Genomic DNA, 21,192 nt, shown 5'->3' with positions numbered 1-21,192 from the left:
TTTTTCATACTGTAGAGATTAACATAACACTTGGGCGCTGGGAAAAACTTGTTGGTGTAATGCTTACTTTACTCGTATAAGAGCCTTAGTTAAACCCTCATTTTTTATGAGCAAATAAAGTAAAAAAAATGTTAATATGAAGTAAATATATTATTTATAAATACAATTAGAAGCAAAACTATACAGGGAAAAATACAGTATATTGCAATAATTGATGATAAAAAAATCCATGACTTTTTTAATAGAAGGTTTTGAATAAGGAGACAGAAATGTAAAATGATGTAGGCATATTATTATTTCTTTAATTTTATTTTTTATTTTTTATATTAATTACAGTTTATTCGCTTTTTATCCCAGCTGTAGCACCCTCCCTCATTCCGTCCCAGTTCCACTCTCCCTCCCTCATCTCCTACCATGCCCCTCTCCAAGTCCACTGATAGAGGTGGTCCTCCTCCCCTTTTATAATCACAAAAAATAAATCAACTTTAAACTATTGAAATATGAAGATGTTTTTATAGGTTCGGAGGTATATTATCCATTATTATCATGGCAAGGAACATGAGAGTGTGCAAGTAGCCATGGTGCTGGAGAAGGAGCTGAGACTTCTACATCTGAATCCACCTGCAGGAGGAAAAGAGATTGGCTCCTGGCCTAGCCTGGGCTTCCAAACCTTGAAGGCCCTACCCGAGGGACACACACTTGCTACAACACCACCCTTATCTCAACAAAGCCACACATCTTAATATTTATAAAGTAGTTACACACCCTGATGACAAAGCATTTGAACAAACATGGCTCTCAGGACTCTTCTTATCCAAACTATCAGATGGCATACAATTGTTACCATTTCATAATTTAGTTATAGCCAGGCATGGTGGCACACACCTTTAATCTCAGCCTCAGGAAGGCAGAGGCAGGTGGATCTCTGTGAGTTTGAGGCCAGCCTGGTCTACAAAGTGAGCCCAGGACAGCCTAAGTTATACAGAGAAACCATGTTGAAAAAAAAAAAGGGGGTAAATTATATATCTTTACAAAACAACTATTTTGGTAACAAATTACAAAAGCCATATTTTATGTTATATGATATTCCAATTATTGGACAGAATTATTCATCTAAATTCTGGGGGGATCCAAAGTCTCAAATCAAAACACTTTTTACTTGTTTTCTTACTCTTTGATTTTGGAGAGTATAATTTAATTACAGGGTTTCTCCCTTCCATTTCCTCCCTTCAAACCCTCCCATATAACCCTCCCTGCTATCCTTTAAATTCATATTCTGTTTTTCTGACTAATTTTTGTTGAATGCATGTTTGTGAAAGTACACACACACACACACACACACACACACACACACACACACACACATATATATGTTTAGTGTATATAATGTTAATTCTGTGTATATTTTCAGGGATGCCCATCAGGCACTGGAAAATCACTTGATACAATCTTCCCAGGGGAAGGCCACCTCTTTCAGTCCTAGCTCTCCATGCTTGCCAGTATGGTAAGATTTTTTGTAGGGTTGACACCTTGTAAGAGTTCCCCCATCCACTTTGCTATGTGTATTGATGTTGTCCATGCCTACCACATATTTTTGGTGGTATTTTTGGTGAGAGTTTATGGATGTAGCTGCTGACATTATTGTGAAGTATAATCTCACAAAAAAACAAAACAACAACAACAACAAAAAAAACTGCCTTACCTTGTGGCTTTTACAGCATTTCTGTCCTCTCTTGCATACTGTTTCTAGAACTTTAGTTATTGCAATGTTTTGCAGCTATATCTAATGAGATTAGGCTCTGTAAGTCTGACTGGCTGAAGTTTTCTGTAGTGGTCTCTGTTGTAAACCAAAGCATCCTTGGTGTGGGATGAAGACTATAATTATCTGTGGGGATAAGGAGAAATGTGTGCAGACTGTTATTATATATTCTTCTCCTAAAACTGTGATTTCACTAGCACTGAGTAGTTATCTAGGTTTCTACTACCAGGTATGATTTGTCTCTTGTTGCTTGGTTCTAAAGTCTAATTACTGAACTTACTGAACAAATATTTATTAATTAAATATGATACACACGCACACACACACACACACACACACACACACACACACACACATATATATATATATATATATATATATATTCCTGTGTCCTTGGTGGTGTTGAAAGATTACAGGAACATGATTATTACTGAAGTTTTTGTTTCCCACTAAATATGTTCACTTTACTTTTACATGAATATTATACAATATCGATAAAGATTTTCTAAAAATAAGTTATGGAGCTAGAGACATTCCTCTCCACCTAGGAAGACTTGCTATTTTTCCAAATGACCAGAATTCAACTCTAGACATTCACAGTTGTCTGTCAACCCATTTCGATGATATCTGAGGCCCTATTCTATGTCCTATAGTCACTGGATGTACAAGGTGTGCATGCATACATACTCATTTAACAGTCATATGTGTAAAAATATTTTTAAATTGTGTATTATTTTAAGTAAAATCTGAAAATGTAAATAGGTGATAGTTTTAATTCATTGCTGAGTTTTATATTTGGTGTCGCTGAGAGAGTTGTTTTGAGGCAGTGTCTTACCATGTAGCCATGGCTGGCATAAAATTTGCTATGTAAGCTTTGACTTCACTGGGATCCACCTTCATCTGTTTTCATGGTTCTCAAATTACAGGTGTGGATCATCATGCTCTACTTTCATGCTAATTTTTTATATATCCATGTAAAATATAAAACACTTAATAAGAGAATTTTGGAATTAAATTTTGTCATGTGTAAATGATTGCTAAAATTGTTTGAAGTTTAGTTAAAAATACTGGATGAAGCAAATAAGACAATGTTTCCAGCTGTTGCAGGATACTTGAAGGCACTGTGAGCCCCAAAACTGAACTGTAAAACCCCGTTATTTTGCTGTGTTAAAATCCTATCACACACCTTTAATCCAAGAACTTTCTTTTATATTGTAAACTGGTGATTATTGTGTGGTGCACTAAGCCCTAGCACACAACTTTTATCTCACAGCTTTCTGTACACAAGATTTAATAAAGTTAAGGTTAAGGCTAGGTCAAGAAGCAGAGAAAAACACACACACACACACACACACACACACACACACACAGCTGATGCTGACGGGGATTAAAGACAAACAAAATCTGGGCCCAGGGGTCTTTTCTGAGACTGATACTCCAGCCAAGGATCATTCATGGGTTTACATTAGAACCCCTGCTCAGATATATCCCATGGAAGCTCAGTGTCCAAGTGGGTTTCCTAGTAAGGGGAACAGGGGCTGTCTCTGACATGAACTCAGTGGCTGGCTCTTTGATCACCTACCTTCCAGCAGCCTTGCCAGCCAACAGAGGAAGACAATGCAGTCAATAGGCTAGGGTCAGATGGAAGGGGAGGAGGACTTCCCCTATTAGTGGACTTTCAGAGAGGCATGAGAGGAGATGTGGAAGAGAGAGTGGGATTGGGAGGGAATGAGGGAGGGGGCTACAGTTGGGATGCAAAAATAAATAAACTGTAATTAATATAAAAAATAAAAATAAATAAACACTAGGAGAGACTATGAGTTAAAGGGTATTTAAGAGAGCATGGAGAAGAAAGCTCTGGGTTTAGCTTAGGTTTCAGCTCCTCAGCTCCCTGCTTTGGGAAATATTAGCTAGTAATAGTAAACCTTTATCATGGTTTTTGTTTTCTGGCCTTTGCTCATGGCCTGTCAGATGATCTAGTGAGCCTTTCAGCTTTTTTCCCTTCCAGACCTGAGCTGAGAGAAAGGTTAGTTACTTTCTCTGCCTCTCTGAGCTATCAGGTTTTCACCCCAGAATCTGGCTCCTGAGTCTTTTTTCGTAAAATAGAACAATTAGGATTTTCCTTCTTTTAAACAATATTTTTCCTCTATATTTAAGTTCTAGTGGTTAACTGATTGTCCCCTTAACCAAAAATTACTAATAAATTGCAATATTGTGAGATCTCTGGGATTCTACTTTGTTTGGTTGATGGTCATAACAGAAGATGTAATTTCATATCAACTGAGTATATACTATATAAAGGATCAAGTAAGATATAATCATTATGGTTTCCAGGTGCTCTTAATATGAAATTTTTACTAGTAATATGTGTTGGTGTACAACCTAACATGTTAAAAATACTGTCTTAAAAATTTTAAATAGATTTTGTTGTGCAAAGTCATGACTGAGGCTTTGTCAAGTTAACATTGTTATTTTTATGAACCCACCACAGTACCATACATGTCAACCAATCCATCTAATTTAATATTTCTTTTTCCCAATTAGACAAAATGTTTATATACTATGCCTAGACAATTCTGGAATAAAACAATTCTACATTAATAATATTTTCCATGGATTACTGAATCATGAGTGATTTTCAGTTTTTCATACTTATTCCATTTCCCCAAGCGTGCTTCACTGTTTTTTTTTTTATTATTTGCTTTAGTACTTGCATTTTTCTTAAACAAATGATATTCTTGCAAGAAAAAATGTTTTATATAGAGAGGAAAATAATTTCAGTGCTTACCCTGACACGTGATTACAACCTATGTACCAAAAGTCCTGAAAATACCAAGAGAAGGCTCTGGAATTTCAGATTGAGAAAATTAATTATATGTGTATTTCATAATACATTTCACAGTTGTATCAACACGTTTTTCATGGTTACAGATACAGAGAAATCAAATTACTAAATTTTTAGTGGCTTAGTCTTTTCCTCCTCAGACAATGAAAGTGGAACGACAAATGTTGAATTGCTGGAAAGTATATTCTCCTATATTCACTGCTATATGCTACTTCTATCGATTTTTATTCTACTGCCAAGCCAGCTTATAGGGTTAAATGACCCATTTAATGTTTATTTAAATAGAAGTTATAATATATGATTCTTTTCTCTAATACTTTCCATTGAGTATATAAGACATCTTTTCTTAAATTTTAACTTCTCTACTGTGTGCTTTCTTATATTGTTTAGATCTCAGAGTTTTCATTTTGGCATACACCACAGTTTGGAGTGCTAAGACTAGATGACTAAGGCTTTTTGATTATGCTAATAAGCTTGTCATTATGCTTGTCTTGTGTAGTTTGATGAAGAACATATGGATCAAACACCAAATATTATTTTGATGAAGAAAACCATTACCACACTAGAAATAAGACATGAAGTCATTATCATGAAAAATACTGGATGCCAAATGAACTTGGCAGTCAAAAGTAGAGAATGCTTTTTTGAGGGAAACTACCTTACAATTTTTAAAAAGTATCTTTTATTTTCCAGAGGTAATTATCATCTCAGAGATTTACTGCCCCGTCTGCTAACCTAAACCTAGTCCTGAAAGTCTCTAGCCTACGTACAATCTCACAATCTAATGTAAGCTTAGACTGTTTTCAGCCTAAGGGTGCTGAATAAGCGCACCCTTTCTAGGTTTTTGTTTTTGTTTTCTAAACTCTGGTTGCCTGGTTCAACTCAGCTGTTCTGGCTCAAATGCCTCTCCAAGTTGATGGATTTAAACTGGCTTCTCTCAGTCTCTGACTGAGTTGCTCTGCTTCGCAAGAAGCTGGAAACAACCCAGATGCCCCTCAACTGAAGAATGGATGCAGAAATTGTGTTACATCTACACAATGGAGTATTACTCTGCAATGAAAAATAAGGAAATCATGAAATTTGCACGTAAATGGTGGGAGCTGGAAAGGATCATCCTGAGTGAGGTATCCCAGAAGCAGAAACACACACACAGTATATACTCACTCATATAGACATATAACAACTAAGCAAGAGAGAGGACCCTGACTAAAACGCTCAATCACCATCCCAAAAAGCAAAGGGGATGGACATCAGAAGAAGAAGAAAACAGGAAACAACCTAGGAACCTGCCACAGAGGGCCTCTGAAAGGCTCTGCCCTGCAGACTATCAAAGCCGATGCGGAGACTTATGGCCAACTGTTGAGCAGAGTGCATGGAATCTTATGTAAGAAGTGGGAAATAGTAAGAGCTGGAGAGAACAGGAACCCCACAAGGAGAGCAACAGAACCAGAAACTTTGAACACTCCAGAGACTCATACTCCAACCAAGTACCAGGCATGGAGATAACCTAGAACTCCTGCACAGATGCAGTCCATGGTAGTTTAGTGTCCAAGTGGGTTATATAGTAATTGGAAGAAGGACTGCCTCTGACAAAATCTGATTGGCCTGCTCTTTGATCACCTCCTCTTGAGGGGGGAGCAGCCTTACCAGGCCACAGAAGATGACAATGCAGCCACTCCTGATGTGATCTGATAGACTAAGATCAGAAGGAAGGAGAGGAGGACCTCCCCTATCAGTGTACTTGAGGAGGGGCATGATTGAAGAAGGGAGAGGAAGGGTAGAATTGGGAAGGGAGGAGGGAGGGGCTCACAGGGGGATACAAAGTGAATAAAGTGTAATTAATAAAATAAAATTAAAATTAAAAAGTATTTATATACTAAAATACAATATTTAAAATAACATAATTATGACCAAGGATATATTGTGTTATGTCAAGAACTTCTGTAAAACTTTTCCTTCAATTTATCACAAATCACAGCTACAAAAACATATAAACACATTGCTTTTAAACTTTAGTAAAAATAGAGTTGAAAATTTATATGCACATTGTTTTTTTTTTGTTTTTGTTTTTGTTTTTGGAGGTGGTGGGGTTGTCTTGGTTTTTTGAGACAGGATTTCTCTATGTAGCCTTGGCTGTCCTGGACTTGCTTTGTTGACCAGGCTGGCTTCAAACTCACAGAGATCCAACAGACTCTGCATGCCCAATCACTGGGATTACAGGAGTACACCACCTTACCAAGCTCTATATTCATGTTGTTTGCATAACTAAATCTATACTAAAATATCTGAAGAAAACTTGATTATTGCCCAATACTGTAGACTGAAAACACAGTTTGGGATGTGTTTGAGTCTAAAATAATTTTTAAAAGACCCTACTATCTGTATTTCCTGAAAATAGATATTTTCCAAATAAAAAAGAAAATATGATACTTGTGTCTAAATGTGTTTTCCTACTGAGTTAATAAAATATGACTGGTTTCAAGATTTTACATGTTTCAGCTCTATTTTTTAAATTAACATATGCTAATAATATGTAGGTATGTGTTTACATATGACATTTTTTTGAGTACACAATGAGTTTTTATCATATCCACCTGTTATCCTCTCTTCTCCCCATTGATAATTACACTGATAATCTTCTTCATACCAATTAGCTCTCTTCTACTTCTGTTTTTTATTTTTCCACGGAACTGTAGTTTTTTATGAACTTCATTACATTTGCTTACAGTAGTATAGCGGGAGTTGGTTTGCAGAAGCATAAATTTGTTTTTTTACTTATGGGGTCTTAGGACTGGAACCTGGAAGCTGAAGCATCACTGTGGGTGGGTATTACTTGTCCGCCAACTTAGCTTGTTCAACTTGCTTTTTTTCATTTATTTCTTATTAATTACGATTTATTCACTTTGTATCCAGGCTGTGGCTCCCTCCCTCATCCCCTCCCAATCATATCCTCCCTTTCTTTACTCCTCCCATGCCCCTCCATTGATAAGAGAGGTCCTCCTCCTTTTTCATCTGACCCTAGCCTATCAGGTCTCATCAGGACTGGCTGCATTGTCTTCCTCTGAAGCCTGGTAAAGCTACCCCCACTTAGGGGGGAGTGACCAAAGCCTCAGCTTACTTTCTTATAATCAATCATTAATCAGGAAAATGCCTCAAAGTCTCAAATACAGGCTACATTGATGGAGAAAATTCCTCAGTTGAGGTTCTCTTTTTCCAGAAGACTCTAGTTTGAGTCAAATTCATTAGTTTTTGTGGTTCCTCATGGAAGGTTTTTTTCTAAGAGACCCTCTCCTTCACATGATAGAGCGCTGACAGGGCCAACCTTGTAGAGACACATTACTATTGTATTAAGAGTGCCACTACCTCATCAATACCAGAATTCACAGTGTTAGCAATTAGTTTATGTAACAAACCAAATAAACATACAGAACAGCACCCAGGTTTTTAAGGCATACTCATTACTATTTGGTTTGATTTTCTTTTTTTTTTTTTTTTTTTTAAATCTTTTATTTATTTTTTATTAATTACACTTTATTCATTTTGTATCCCCCCATAAGCCCCTCCCTCCTCCCCTGCCAATCCCACCCTCCCTCCCCTTTCTGCATGCATGCCACTCCCCAAGTCCACTGATAGGGGAGGTCCTCCTCTCCTTCTTTCTGATCTTAGTCTATCAGTTCTCATCAAAAGTGGCTGCATTGTCCTCTACTGTGGCCTGGTAAGGCTGCTCCCCCCCCAGGGGGAAGTGATCAAAGAGCAGGCCAATCAGATTATGTCAGAGGCAGTCCCTCTTCCCATTACTATGTAACCCACTTGGACATTGAACTGCCATGGGCTACACCTGTGCAGGGGTTCCAGGTCATCTCCACAAATAGTCCTTGGTTGGAGTAGGAGTCTCTGGGAAGTTCCCTGTGTTCAAATTATCTTGTTCTGTTGCTCTGCTTGTGGAGTTCCCGTTCCCTCTAGCTCTTACTATTTCCCACTTCTTACATAAAATTCCATTCACTCTGCCCATCAGTTGGCCATCAGGCTCAGCATCTGCTTTGACAGTCTATACTGCAGAAGCTTTCAGAGGCCCTCTGTGGCAGGTTTCAAGGTTGTTTCCTGTTTTCTTCTGGCTTTCAGAGGCCCTCTGTAGCGGGTTCCGAGGTTGTTTCCTATTTTCGTTTTCTTCTGATGTCCATCCTCTTTGCCTTTCAGGATGGGGATTGAACATTTTAGTTAGGGTCCTCTCTTTTGCTTAGTTTGTTTAGATGTACAGCTTTTAGTGGGTTTATTCTATATTGTATGTTTATATGAGTGAGTATATACCGTGAGTGTCTTTTTGCTTCTGGGTCAACTCACTCAGGATGATCCTTTCCAGGTCCCACCATTTACCTGCAAATTTCATGATTTCCTTATTTTTCATTGCTGAGTAATACTCCATTGTATAGATGTACCACAGTTTCTGCATCCATTCTTCAGTTGAGGGGCATCTGGGTTGTTTCCAGCTTCTGGCTATTACAAATAAAGCTGCTACAAACATGGTTGAACAAATGTCCTTGTTGTGTACTTGCGCCTCTTTTGGGTATATGCCTAGGAGTGGTATTAAAGTAAAGAATACAGCAGAGTTGATTTTAAGGTTCCCAAAGTTAGAATTCTTACCATGCAGGCATTGTCAAAATTCTTACATAGCTCAGAGTAATCATGAAAGTATGTCAATGCAACTTGTAGCCAACAAAGAAATATATATTTATTCAATACTACAAAACTGGTATTTCTTGTCATCAGCTCCAACTTTTCAGTATGAAGAGAGTATATGATTATTTCTACTAAAGAAAGTCAAAGTTAATTAAGCAATGTCATTGCTCATTCAGGATACGGTGCTGCTGCACTGGCTAAAAGAGTGATGGACACATATATTACTGTAATATTCAATTTGATGTTAATTGTTCAGCTTAAGTCTTTAAATCAAGTGAGAGAAAAATTATGCACACCCATGTTTATCCCTACTGTCAGTCATTATCTCACCCTCAGTATTTTACTGAGACTGTAAAAGTGACTAATTAATCATGAAATGTGTTTTCCCTGGTTTGCAGGTTAACACTAATGTTTGCCCTACCTACTTGAAAGTAAAGATTATGCCAGAGTGAGACATAAATTATGCTATTATATTAACAGAACATCATGCATTGAGTCATTCTGTTGAGAAGAGTGTGGAGTCCTACAATCAGATGCCTATGACTAAAATCACCTATTGCTTAGGTAGCTGATTGGCAGCTCAGTGTCCAAGTGGGGAGCAGAGGCTGCCTCTGTCATAATCTTGATTGGCTGTTCTTTGATCACTTGTCTCTCATGATGCAGTCTTGCCAGGCCACAGAGGAAGAGGATTCAGGCAGTACTGATGAAACTTAACAAGCTATGGGCAGATGGCAGAGGAGGAAAACTCCAACTTTCAGTGGACTAGGGCAAAGGGATGGGGGGAAGAAGAAAGGAGGGTGAGAATGGGAGTAATTGAGGAAGGGGGCTTCAATCATGATATGTAATGAATTATGAAAAAATAAAATTAAAATTTAAAAGAAACACTTGAGTAGTACTTAAGGAATATATATATATATATATATATATATATATATATATATAATTAATGCTGATTGTCTTCTCAGAAATTAATTAATTACTTTGTTTATTCACTTTATATCCTGGTCTTAGCCCCATCCCTCCTCAACTCCCAGTAACCCTCCCTCCCTCTCTGCCATGACCCTGCCCTATTCCACAGTAAAGGGAAGCCCCTTCCCATTCACCTGAGCTCATCAAGTCATATCTGAGTTGAGTATGTCCTCTCGCCTTGGGCCTGGGAAGGCAGTTCCTCTAGGGGGAAGTAATTGCAAAGCTGGAAAGAGAGTCCATGTCACCCTTTTTAGGAGACCCACATGAGACATGAGGTGCCCATCAGCTACATGTTTGTAGGGAACCTTGGTCCAGTCCACACAAGGTCCTTGGTTGGTCCTTCACCATCAGCAAGCCTGTCTTGGCCCCGGTTAGTTGGCCCTGTTGGTCTTCTTGTGAAGCTCCTATCACCTCCAAGTTCTTTTCTCTTTCCCCCACTTTTCCACAAGGCTCCCTATGCCTTGCAGAATGTTTGTCTGTGAGTATTAGCATCTGTTTAGAGGCACTGCTAGGTGAAGCCTCTCCGAGGAAACCCAGCTTGACTCCTGTCTGCATGCTTAGCAGAGTATGGTTAATAGTGTCAGGGGTTAGTTCTTTCCCATGGCATTGGTTTGGGGTTGGGCCAGGCGTTGGTCTGTTATACAGTTGTGTTCAACTTAGATGTGTGTCTCTGGGCTTTCCTGTGTTTCCTTGCTTTAGTGTTTAGTGATGAAACTTGAAAGTGTTTAATTTATTCTCTGGTTAGTTTATAGGTTATAAGCTAAATGTAAAAGTTCTTTTCTTCCTAACTTATTCAGCATATTTGTCAAAAGGGGAAAGTTTAAGAATTAAAATTTTAGATGGAATTTTGTGTTTTGATATCCTGTTTGAAAATTAATAGTTTCTAATTAGTGCTTCACATACAGAAAAGCTAACTTAGGAAATATTAACACTGGTGCTGTACCATGATTCAGTGGTCATTAGCATTTGCAGAACTCACGGGGAAACTAGCACCCACACCTTGTGTTTCACAATCACCTCTTTTCCCATCTCCAAGGGACCCAGATACCCACTGCGGCCTCCACAGGCATCAGCATACAGGGGTATACAAAAAATGCACATAAACAAAACTAAACCTTCAAAAAAGATAATACACAAATTTTAAAATGCAAAAAGAAATACAAGCATCAATCATATGCTCAGAAACATGCTATGGTTAATAATTTGTTCTGTGTCTTTTAATGATGTATATATCTACCTTGGAATCTCATTTATTTTTGAGGATGGTATTATTTACATGCTAATATTTTGTAGACATTTTATTATTAGTCCTTTAGTATAAACACACATGTACTTTTTGTATTATTTTATAGAAGATTTTGATAACTGTAAAATATCCCAAATAATGTTTATAGTTATATGTATTTTTCTGCCATATTATTTATAAATTTAAACTTTCTTGTGTGATCGTTTACATGTTTTATTACTTATTGTTTATTATTTGTTTTGTTTTTATCTTTATTTATATTTTTTATCATTTGTTTGTTTGTTCTAACAGACATTTTTACAGGACAGTGTCAGCAAAAGCAACCTCGGCCCATCCTTACACACTTTGCAGCCCAGAAGGTGGGACAGGAAAGGCATATGGACCAGCATCCGGTGTGCTGAGAATGGAGGTAGCTCAGGACCTGTCAGTAGGACAGACCTGGGCAGGTCCAGAAACACAAATTATAAATATGCCCTGGAGCTTCTGTCTCCAGACCTTCTTCAGTCATTGTGCAAACCCAGCCATTCTCAGAGATGAAGGCATCAGTGATGTCCCTCATAGCCACGTTTGTGATGAGCTGCTCCTGTGTCAGAGGGCTCCCAGTCACAGGGCCAAAGTGGCCCACACATGCTGCAGGTGCTCTTCAGTGTCAATCTGGTCATAGTTGATACAACTCCATGTGATACAGGCTTTCTGAATCAGCTCAGAGCTGATCTTCCTATGCAAATAGCCAAGGATATCTTCCTTACTTCTTGTCCCCTTGAGAGAAGAGCTCATTCATGTCTGCCAAGTATTTATTGTGCTTGGCCTCAATGCAGGCCTGCTGGGTATCATCATCGTTATCCTTGTGGTTCTGCTTATGCTTTTCCAGTACCATCACATGCTCAGTAGAAATGAGCTTGGCGAGCTAGGAGAGCAGCCCTCTCCCATGGTACACCATTCCTCAATACTTTTCCCAGAGCTTCTTAGTACTGAGAAGAGCGGTGAGGATATCATTCCTTATAATGACTCACTACTGTTTGACCAGTCTATAGGTTGGCAGCGCATTTACATCGACCTCACCAAAACTCTCCATCGTAAGCAGACACTGCTTGAGGAAGCAATGGACCTTTACAGACTGCCCAGCTAGCTACAGGGCTCTCTGCCGTCAACAAAAGCTTGTTCTGCCGGATGAAGCTTCAGATAGCACAGGGCCTAGTTGGTATAGAACACTGCCACAGCTGGGACATTGGAAATGAAGGGGCTGTATCTGACTGCTGCCTTTGAATACTTGCAACTGGTAAATAGCTGGCTGCTTTGTTCCTTCAGCTCTGAGTACTTGGTCTCTTATCAGGGCAGCTGCAGCCACCAGTGGCCACCTGGCCCAGGCTCTCCTTTTCCTCTTTGCCCTTTATGGTATTGCACGGCATGGCTGAGGTTCCAGGCCTGACCACCCAGCTCTTGCAGCCCATTCAGCAATCAGCCTTGACTTACATTCATAGATAAAGAGTATTTCAAAGAGTATATATATATATATATATATATATATATATATATATATATATATATATATATAATCTCAATATTTAATTACACATTTTAAATTTTATGTCACTTCTGATATCATATGCTTTTTATTAGTAGAGGCTGCTATGTAATGAACACTGTATTACTAGAATATTCACAAAATTTAATCTCTCCTTTCTCACAGTCAAATGCCTACATGCATAAGGTAATTGTTTTCCAAAGAATTAACCTTATTTCATTAAGTAGCTTTGTAATATATTCCATTTAAATGTATCCGGTGCCTGCAGTTCAGTTGTTCCTCAAGATTAAATCGACTATAGCCATCTTTTCTAGATATATACAGATTTCAGATTTTTTCAATTGTTGTAAAATGTACTTCAATAATACTTGAAATATTTATTATCCATTCCATACACTGTTGTCCTTTTCAGAGTCAAATATGATCTACCTTCACATTTAAACACAAGTGTTACAAATAAATTTCCTCTCTGTCATACATTGCTTCTCATGTTTTTTTCCCCTGTAAGTTCAAAATTACATGCATTTTCTTTTTGTAAATGTGAAAAGGGGTGATGAATTTTCATTGTGTATTTGCTTCTTGCAAAACTAGGTATGTCATGAAATTGAAAGCAGGGTAGCGATACTTCTAAAAGAAATAGAGGACCTCTCCCTGCATTGTCCAGACAAGGTATGGAAAAGACCTAAAACCCTGGCTCAGAAGTAGCCCATTGGCTCAGTCTCCAAGTGGGTCCCTAGTAAGGGGAGCAGGGACTTTCTCTCCCATGAACTCAGTGGCAGACTTTCTGGTCACCTCCCCCTGAGGGATGCAGCCTTGCCAGACCACAGAGGAAGATAATGCAACTAGTCCTGATGAATCCTGATAGGGTAGGGTCAAATAGAAGGGGAGGAGGACCTTCCCTTTCAGTGGACTAGGGGAGATGCATAGGGGGAGAAAAGAGAGGGAGGGTGAGTTTGGGAGGAGACAAGGGAAGGGGCCACAGCTGGGATACAAATTGAATAAATTGTAATAAGTGATAATAACAATAATAATAAAAAGAAAAAAAGAAATAGAAGAAGCCAATGCATATGTTCTAAGATTTATTTCAGGAGTATCATCTCTAGGTAAGATAGAGACACAGGCTAAGACACAATATATTATGATTGTGTATCTTTATATACATATATATATAGTGAATAAATATTCACTAGAATATATATATATATTCTAGTGAAGTCTGACATAATATAAATTTTAATTTCATGCCTTTCTGGTATAGTTAGATAGTGGTTATATTGCAGGCACTATGAAGTTTGCCAGGGAAATAAGTTGTTTTTTTTTTTTTTTCTTGAAATTCATGCAGAATTCTTTGCTGTTGCCACAGAGTTATTAAGGTAGATGAACAAGTCTTGACAGTGTGATACTGAAAAATTATTTCACATACCCTAACTCTAGTGAATTCTATGTGTCATGCTGGGGTTTGCAATCACATGTTTGCATATTTTCTCTTATTTTTAAACTTTGAATTTAGAAAAAATCAATAGCATATTAGCATGGTATAATCAATCAATATGCTAGCAATGTATTCCTCTTTCAGCGCAATGCAAAACCATGATTTTGTATATTTTATAGCCTCTCAAAGTTGACATATAGAATTCAGCTATATTACTGATAATTATGAGCAAGAAACAGTTAAAACACAAAAGCAAAAAAAAAAAAAAAAACAGCAAAGAAGATTTTTTTTTTTTTAATTTTATGTGGTTGAGTATTTTGTCTAGCTCTATGTCAGTGTTCTAATGTATACGAATATAGTGCCAGAAAGGTTATATGAGGTTATCCACTGGAACTGGAATTACAGTGGGTTTTAAGCCACAATGCAGATGCTGAAATGGGAAGCTGGGTCCTCTTCAAAACCAGCAAGTGCTCTTATCAGCTAAGCCATCTCTCCAGACACAATGCCAATAATTGTTTCCCAACTATCTTCAACATTTACCCCAGAACTTTTTTACCTTTCAGAATTAAGCCAGAAAACCTCGAAGTTTCTTTGGGTTTTATTGTTTAATTTTTGGGAGAGAGAGAGAGAGATAGAGAGAGAAAGAATGAAATTGAGTGTTAAGTGATTAGGAAGATAAAGGAGGGGTAGGGGCTGGGAAAAAAAGAAAAAAAAATGATCCAAATATATGATATGAAAAGTGAATAAAATTTTAGTAACATGAAAATAATATTTACAATTCTTTTTCCCCAGTGCTATTAGAAACCAACCTTCTATCCCCCGTGTCTCTGTTTTGACTATTTTAAACTTAGCAGAAGTGCCTATAAAATTCTGAGCAAATCAACAAACATGCATCTATTTGTGATACTATACTTAACACAATTTTCTCACTATTACCCTTGTTGAACCCTATCACAGGCCATCTGTCCTTTCTCTCATTACTTCATGTATAGAAGTTATATCATTTATATCACTGCCAACACTCCAGGGCTGCTGGACTCTAGTCCTGGCCTCCATTGTTATTGTCAGTTGGCTTCTTGGCTGTGGATGATGCAAGCTATCTTAGTGGTGGAAGATATATAACTTTGATTTCTCATTTACCCAATGTTCCTTAATGCTATTTGAGTTTCTATAACCTTCTTTATTGCTATATTTATTGAGAAATGACTAAGTCTCTCCTGATTTTTCTTAACCAGTTGTTTTTTGTTACTATTGAGTTTTAGAAATATGCTGTATATTTTGGAAATGGTTATTGAATAAAAGGTCTTTATTGTATCAAAGTTTAAAAAAGCAACTATACCCATGAAGATGTAGATACTGTTTAAAGGGAAATGCTAAGATGATTGAGATAGCTCAGGTTTTGCAAATAAATATGCTGAGATAAAAATTGGAAATTATAATGCTTAAGTATATTGTAAAAATACTAAAATCTCTATTTCTTTACTAGTAATTCTTGGTTTCCTTATTTTCCACCATCTGTAGGTTTTACCATAACATTACTATCTTTGAGATTGTGCACCTATATTACGGAGCTGAATGTAATAACTCCATAGCTATTGTTTAGATATTTTTGTGTAAGTTACTATACATTGAACATGTAATTTTACGTTAATGGATGCCAAAACTAATTTTGATTAAGTAAAGCACTGAAATTCATACATTTAAAAATTATAAAGATATGCAGATGTAACTTAATTGGACCAGCATAATTAATTGGGCAGCATAAGCTAAAACTGTGAAAAGAAAAAAAAAATGCAATTTCAAATGTAAACCACAAATTCCAAGAGCTAATATCCCTTGACAGACTGTCATTCACATATTTCTGCCAATAAACAAATAAAGAGGGATTTTTTTCTAAGAAAATAATCTAATTTATTGCATAAAAAGATAACAAAATCTACAAGTTTGTTGTTGCCTAGTTTGCTTTCAGAAAGCAAAAATAAATGTCATAGGATTCTAAAATATTTCAGGTAATAGTGACGCCTGAAGTTAATATATAGATACTTCTTAAACATGAAGTTTCTTCCAGGCAAATGAAATACATATTGATGAAATTAAATCATTCAATTTAGCTATTTAAGATCAGCAAATCATTCTGGCCATGTTGTCTTTTAAGTTGCTGTCCTTGGTTAACCGATTTGATGTTTTCCCAACCACAATTCCTGTTGTTTAGCTCAGTATTTACAGTTAGCTCCTTAAATTCACGTGTAAGTGTAGGAATTCGGGGAATGGGAAGCATCAGTGATCCCATTAACACAACTGTGGGAAGCCTCAACATTCTCACGTTCATTTCCATGAGATCCCTTCTGCAACTGGACCCTGCAGTATTATTTTATTTTTGCGCTCAACAGCAATATAGACCACTGATGAAAGACGATTCATCCAATTACTATGAGTAAAGTAGTTTTAACTTCCTTTGGATATCCGCTAGCAAGATATAAAATGACACTTACCGGACACATCAGTAGCACAATAGGGCCTTTATTGATTTTCATATCATGTTCTTCAGTCTGAGATGGCTCTCCAGAGAACTCCACTTCCCAGCAGGAAAAAAATTGCCTTTTCTATGTTTGAATTCTCAGGTCTATTAATGCATCCCTAGCTGGAGACAATGTCATTTTCATTCTGTTTCTTTGTAGTTGATGTGTCTACACCTTGCTATTGTAGTGCCTAATGGATGCAGGGGTTGTAGGTCAAAGTATGAAGACAAAAAAATGAAACTGCTTAGCCTGTGAATCAATATAAAGGACTCTTAACACTTTTCCTAAGTATAAAATGTGCAACCAATGAAGTGTGATGAGTGCATTCAACCTTGTACTAAAACCATAAATATAATTTTTCTAACTTTCATCATTTATGTACTCAAAATGAAGAGAAACTGATTATTTTTAATATACCATACCTAATTGTTTTTAATATAACATACCTAGTTAAAGAAATTTAAAAATATGCATTTGTTATACTGATTAAAATATTATAATATTTCCCAAAATTGCCTCATAATGACACCGGAGATTCTTCTTTATCACTCTCCCTAAAAAAAAAAAAAAAAATCTAATTCAAATTAAAAGTTTTAAAGATAAAATTATATTGAAGGGGAACAAAGTTTACTTTTAAAACTTACCTTCCCATAATCACACTTGATTATACAGTCCCAATATTAAACTTGTCTTTGAGTTTATGTAGAAAATAACCTTGTTTAAATTAATTGACCTAAAACACAACAGAAAATCTTTAAAAATGCCATAATGTATTATTTTCAAATGAAGCTTTAATACTTTCAAATGCCCTTCAAATTATTCCAGAACGGTTGTGTCATTATTTATATTTTATGGTTTGACGGCTTAGTGGTTGGGTGTTTTCTGCTAAACTTGGGTGACTTTATTCTTTATGTAAATACATGACTCAGAAATGACTCACAAATAATTCTGCAGGTATAAGTAGGCCATAATACTTCAAACAATTCTTCAAGATACTCAAGTTAAATACTAAACAAATTTCAGGACATATAACTAAACACGTATATGTATGTATACATAGGAGACTGAGACACAAATACTAGATGAACACAAAGCCTCCAGTGTTCCAGACTGACCAGCTGGCCGTCTTGCTTTCAAAACAAACATCTGTGTCCCCACCAAATTTCCTCTCAACCACTTATTTAGTTTGTTAGCTACTTCAAGATTATGTCTAATTTAGCGGAAATAAGTGGGTGAATTTTGTAAGAATTGAATGGATCTTGCAAATTACCTTTTCAAGCAACTGGTTACTCATGATTTCATTCAAGTGTTTACTGGAAATGAATTTCTAGTATGCATTTAACCCTATGCTGTAAGGGTTGCGAAGTTATATTGAAAATACTATGTGGATGAAATTTTATGTAAGAAGTGGGAAATAGTAAGAACTGGAGAGGACAGGGACTCCACAGGGAGAGCAACAAAACAAGAAAATTTGAATATAGGGAACTTCCCAGAGACTCATACTCCAACCAAGGACTATTCATGGAAATAACCTAGAACCCCTTCACAGATGTAGCTCATGGCAGTTCAGTGTCCAAGTGGGTTACATAGTAATGGGAAGAGGGACTCCCTCTGACATAATCTGATTGGCCTGCTCTTTGATCACCTCCCCCTGAGGGGGGAGCAGCCTTACCAGGCCACAGAAGAGGACAATGCAGCCACTTTTGATGAGAACTGATAGACTAAGATCAGAAAGGAGAGGAGAATCTCCCCTATCAGTGGACTTGGGGAGGGGCATGCATGCAGAAAGGGGAGGGAGGGTGGGATCGGGAGGGGAGGAGGGAGAGGCTTATGGGGGGATACAAAATGAATAAAGTGTAATTAATAAAAAATAAAAAAGTTAAAAAATCAAAATAATATAAATTCAGAAGATTCATGCATGTGAATACATAAAAAAAAATACTATGTGGAAACAAATAATTAGATTAAGGGAGTTTATTGCATATCTTGAATTTATAGGCCAAGTTGTTCATTTTTGCTTTTGTGATATACATAATATAATTTCACTAATATTTTTCAGAGAATTTCAAAGGATATGAAAACAGAATAATCAAAAATTCATTAAGAATAAAAAAAACTTTTCAATAAACTGTAAACATACAAATGAGTGTCTTATTTTCAGAGCTAAAGACAAATTCACTCAAGAATAAAGCATAAGGTAGATTAAAGTAACTATATTAAAACAAGTATACATTTTGGGTAAATGTTACTCAAACTTACACTGGTCATGTGACTATGACATTTAATTACACTGTAAAATCTTTCAGTCTTGATACTATTGAATTGTCTGACATGGTTTTTGTTAATATAATAAAGTAATATGTTTAAAATTATAAGTGCTATTCAAAATAAGAGGTATGAAAGAGAAAATACGATGTAAATTTTATGATAATTGAAATCAATATTCTCCCCTTTGTTTTCTATTTCTAAAACACAGCATAACTGACTATAGTAAAAAAAAAAAAAAATCCTGAAAAATCTGGATTCAGAAGACTTGAAGCCAGGAACATCAGAAGTTTCAGGGTGGCTTGAGTTACTCAAGTTTAAGAATAGTATTGGGCACATAGAAAATCACTCTCTGAAACCAAATAACAGGCAGAAAATCAAAATATGCATCCTTCTCTGTCTCTAGAGCACTGGCCAACCACATCACTATAGTGTGTGTGTGTGTGTGTGTTTGCCATTATTTTAATTTAATTGTGAGCCAATCCTGTGGCTTTCATTATAACCTATATTTACACAAATATTTTTTGTTAAATTAATAGAACCACAAAATTTCATTATTTATATTTTGTCTCATAATTCAACTACAAATTCTTATCAAATGTAAAGCATATATTATGTAAATATAAAATACAAACACACATAAAAGCAATAGATGAAATCTTACATATATTTGATATGCTTTCTGTTTTATATTGTATTTTCATTCATTTTTAAACTTGTTCTCCCCACCACAATACACTTTATAAAAATCACACAATGAAGCATAGCAGTGGCTCTTAGGGACTATGTATTACATTTTAAAATTATATAAGGAAAGGCATGGTTTTATATATATAGTAACTAGTTTGGTAGTAAATAATACTTAGCTGTAATCTTGAAGACCATAAATTTTATTCTAATATTAAAGAGAAAATCTTCTGTGCGACAGTTTAAAAAGAAATAAACCTTCATTGCACCCAATTATCTAAAAGATTTACATATAAGGACTGTAAATTTTCTATATACTTTCTTTTCTTTACAAAATAAGAGATATTTTTAGTTCAGAACATGGATCAATATGGCCTAAAATTCATTAGGTTTGTTTGGACAGTATTATAAGATATTTGATAATGTGGATATAGATTTTGCTTTTTCATAAAGATTACTATTTAATTTTTCTTCTTAGTAAGTTTTCAACAAATATAATCTTGAATTTTTCCTTATGGCTTTCCATTATAGTCTACAATGATAATGTAGAATGTTCTGTGTTTTTAGAAATAGTGATTTCTTCAAGAAACATAAGTTATTGAATAGGCACACCTCAGTGGAAAGGTCATGGACGGAAGGTGAAGCCTCATAAATAGATTAATAGCAGAAGTCAGGAAAATATTACTTTTTTATAGTTACATAATGATTTGAGAATCTGGAATTTTTAGCCTATAATATCAAGCCAATTATTTAAAATAGTTTTAAAGTATGATTGAATCATAATCTGAAAAACATTATGGACCACCTATTTTTTCAAGCATTTCAATTATTGAAATGTATCTCTTAACACATTCAATATCTAATTCTAATCGAAGATTCTGATTTTATAAATCTCCATAGAATGTTAAATTATTCACCACTTTAAGTATCTGAGAACACCCTTTGCTTGTTTTGGTCTTACTTCTTTGTTTGTTGTTACTTCCCTTTTCCCCATTATGCAGCCACAAAATTTACTGCACCTTTCCCGGCTACATATGTTCTGTGCCATCTGTGTGTACTATCACCAACCATCCTGTGCGTTACAGAAGTCACTAATATAAATATTGAGTATACCTTATTCAGGACACATGCTTAGATGCTTCATTCTTAAATGATATTAAATACAAATCTATGGATTGGTTACAGTATCTAATAATTAACAAGTGATACAAATATACACAGAGAGAAAGGAGAGATAAGAAAAAGGGAGTAAGGAAGAGAGAGAAACA

At 36.0% G+C, this 21,192-nt stretch overlaps 1 pseudogene; it reads right to left on the bottom strand.

Moving 5' to 3' along the window:
* LOC129666235 (40S ribosomal protein S8-like) overlaps nucleotides 1-12,373 on the bottom strand; it is a 97,341-nt pseudogene extending 84,968 nt beyond the window's left edge.
* Between the last annotated feature and the right edge of the window lie 8,819 nt (nucleotides 12,374-21,192).

This window comes from Psammomys obesus, unplaced genomic scaffold (assembly GCF_907164565.1).
Source record: "Psammomys obesus unplaced genomic scaffold, mPsaObe1.curated_primary_1811, whole genome shotgun sequence".
NCBI lineage: Eukaryota > Metazoa > Chordata > Mammalia > Rodentia > Muridae > Psammomys > Psammomys obesus.
The sequence above is the reverse complement of the archived record's forward strand: the minus strand, read 5'-3'. Positions and strand labels throughout refer to the sequence as shown.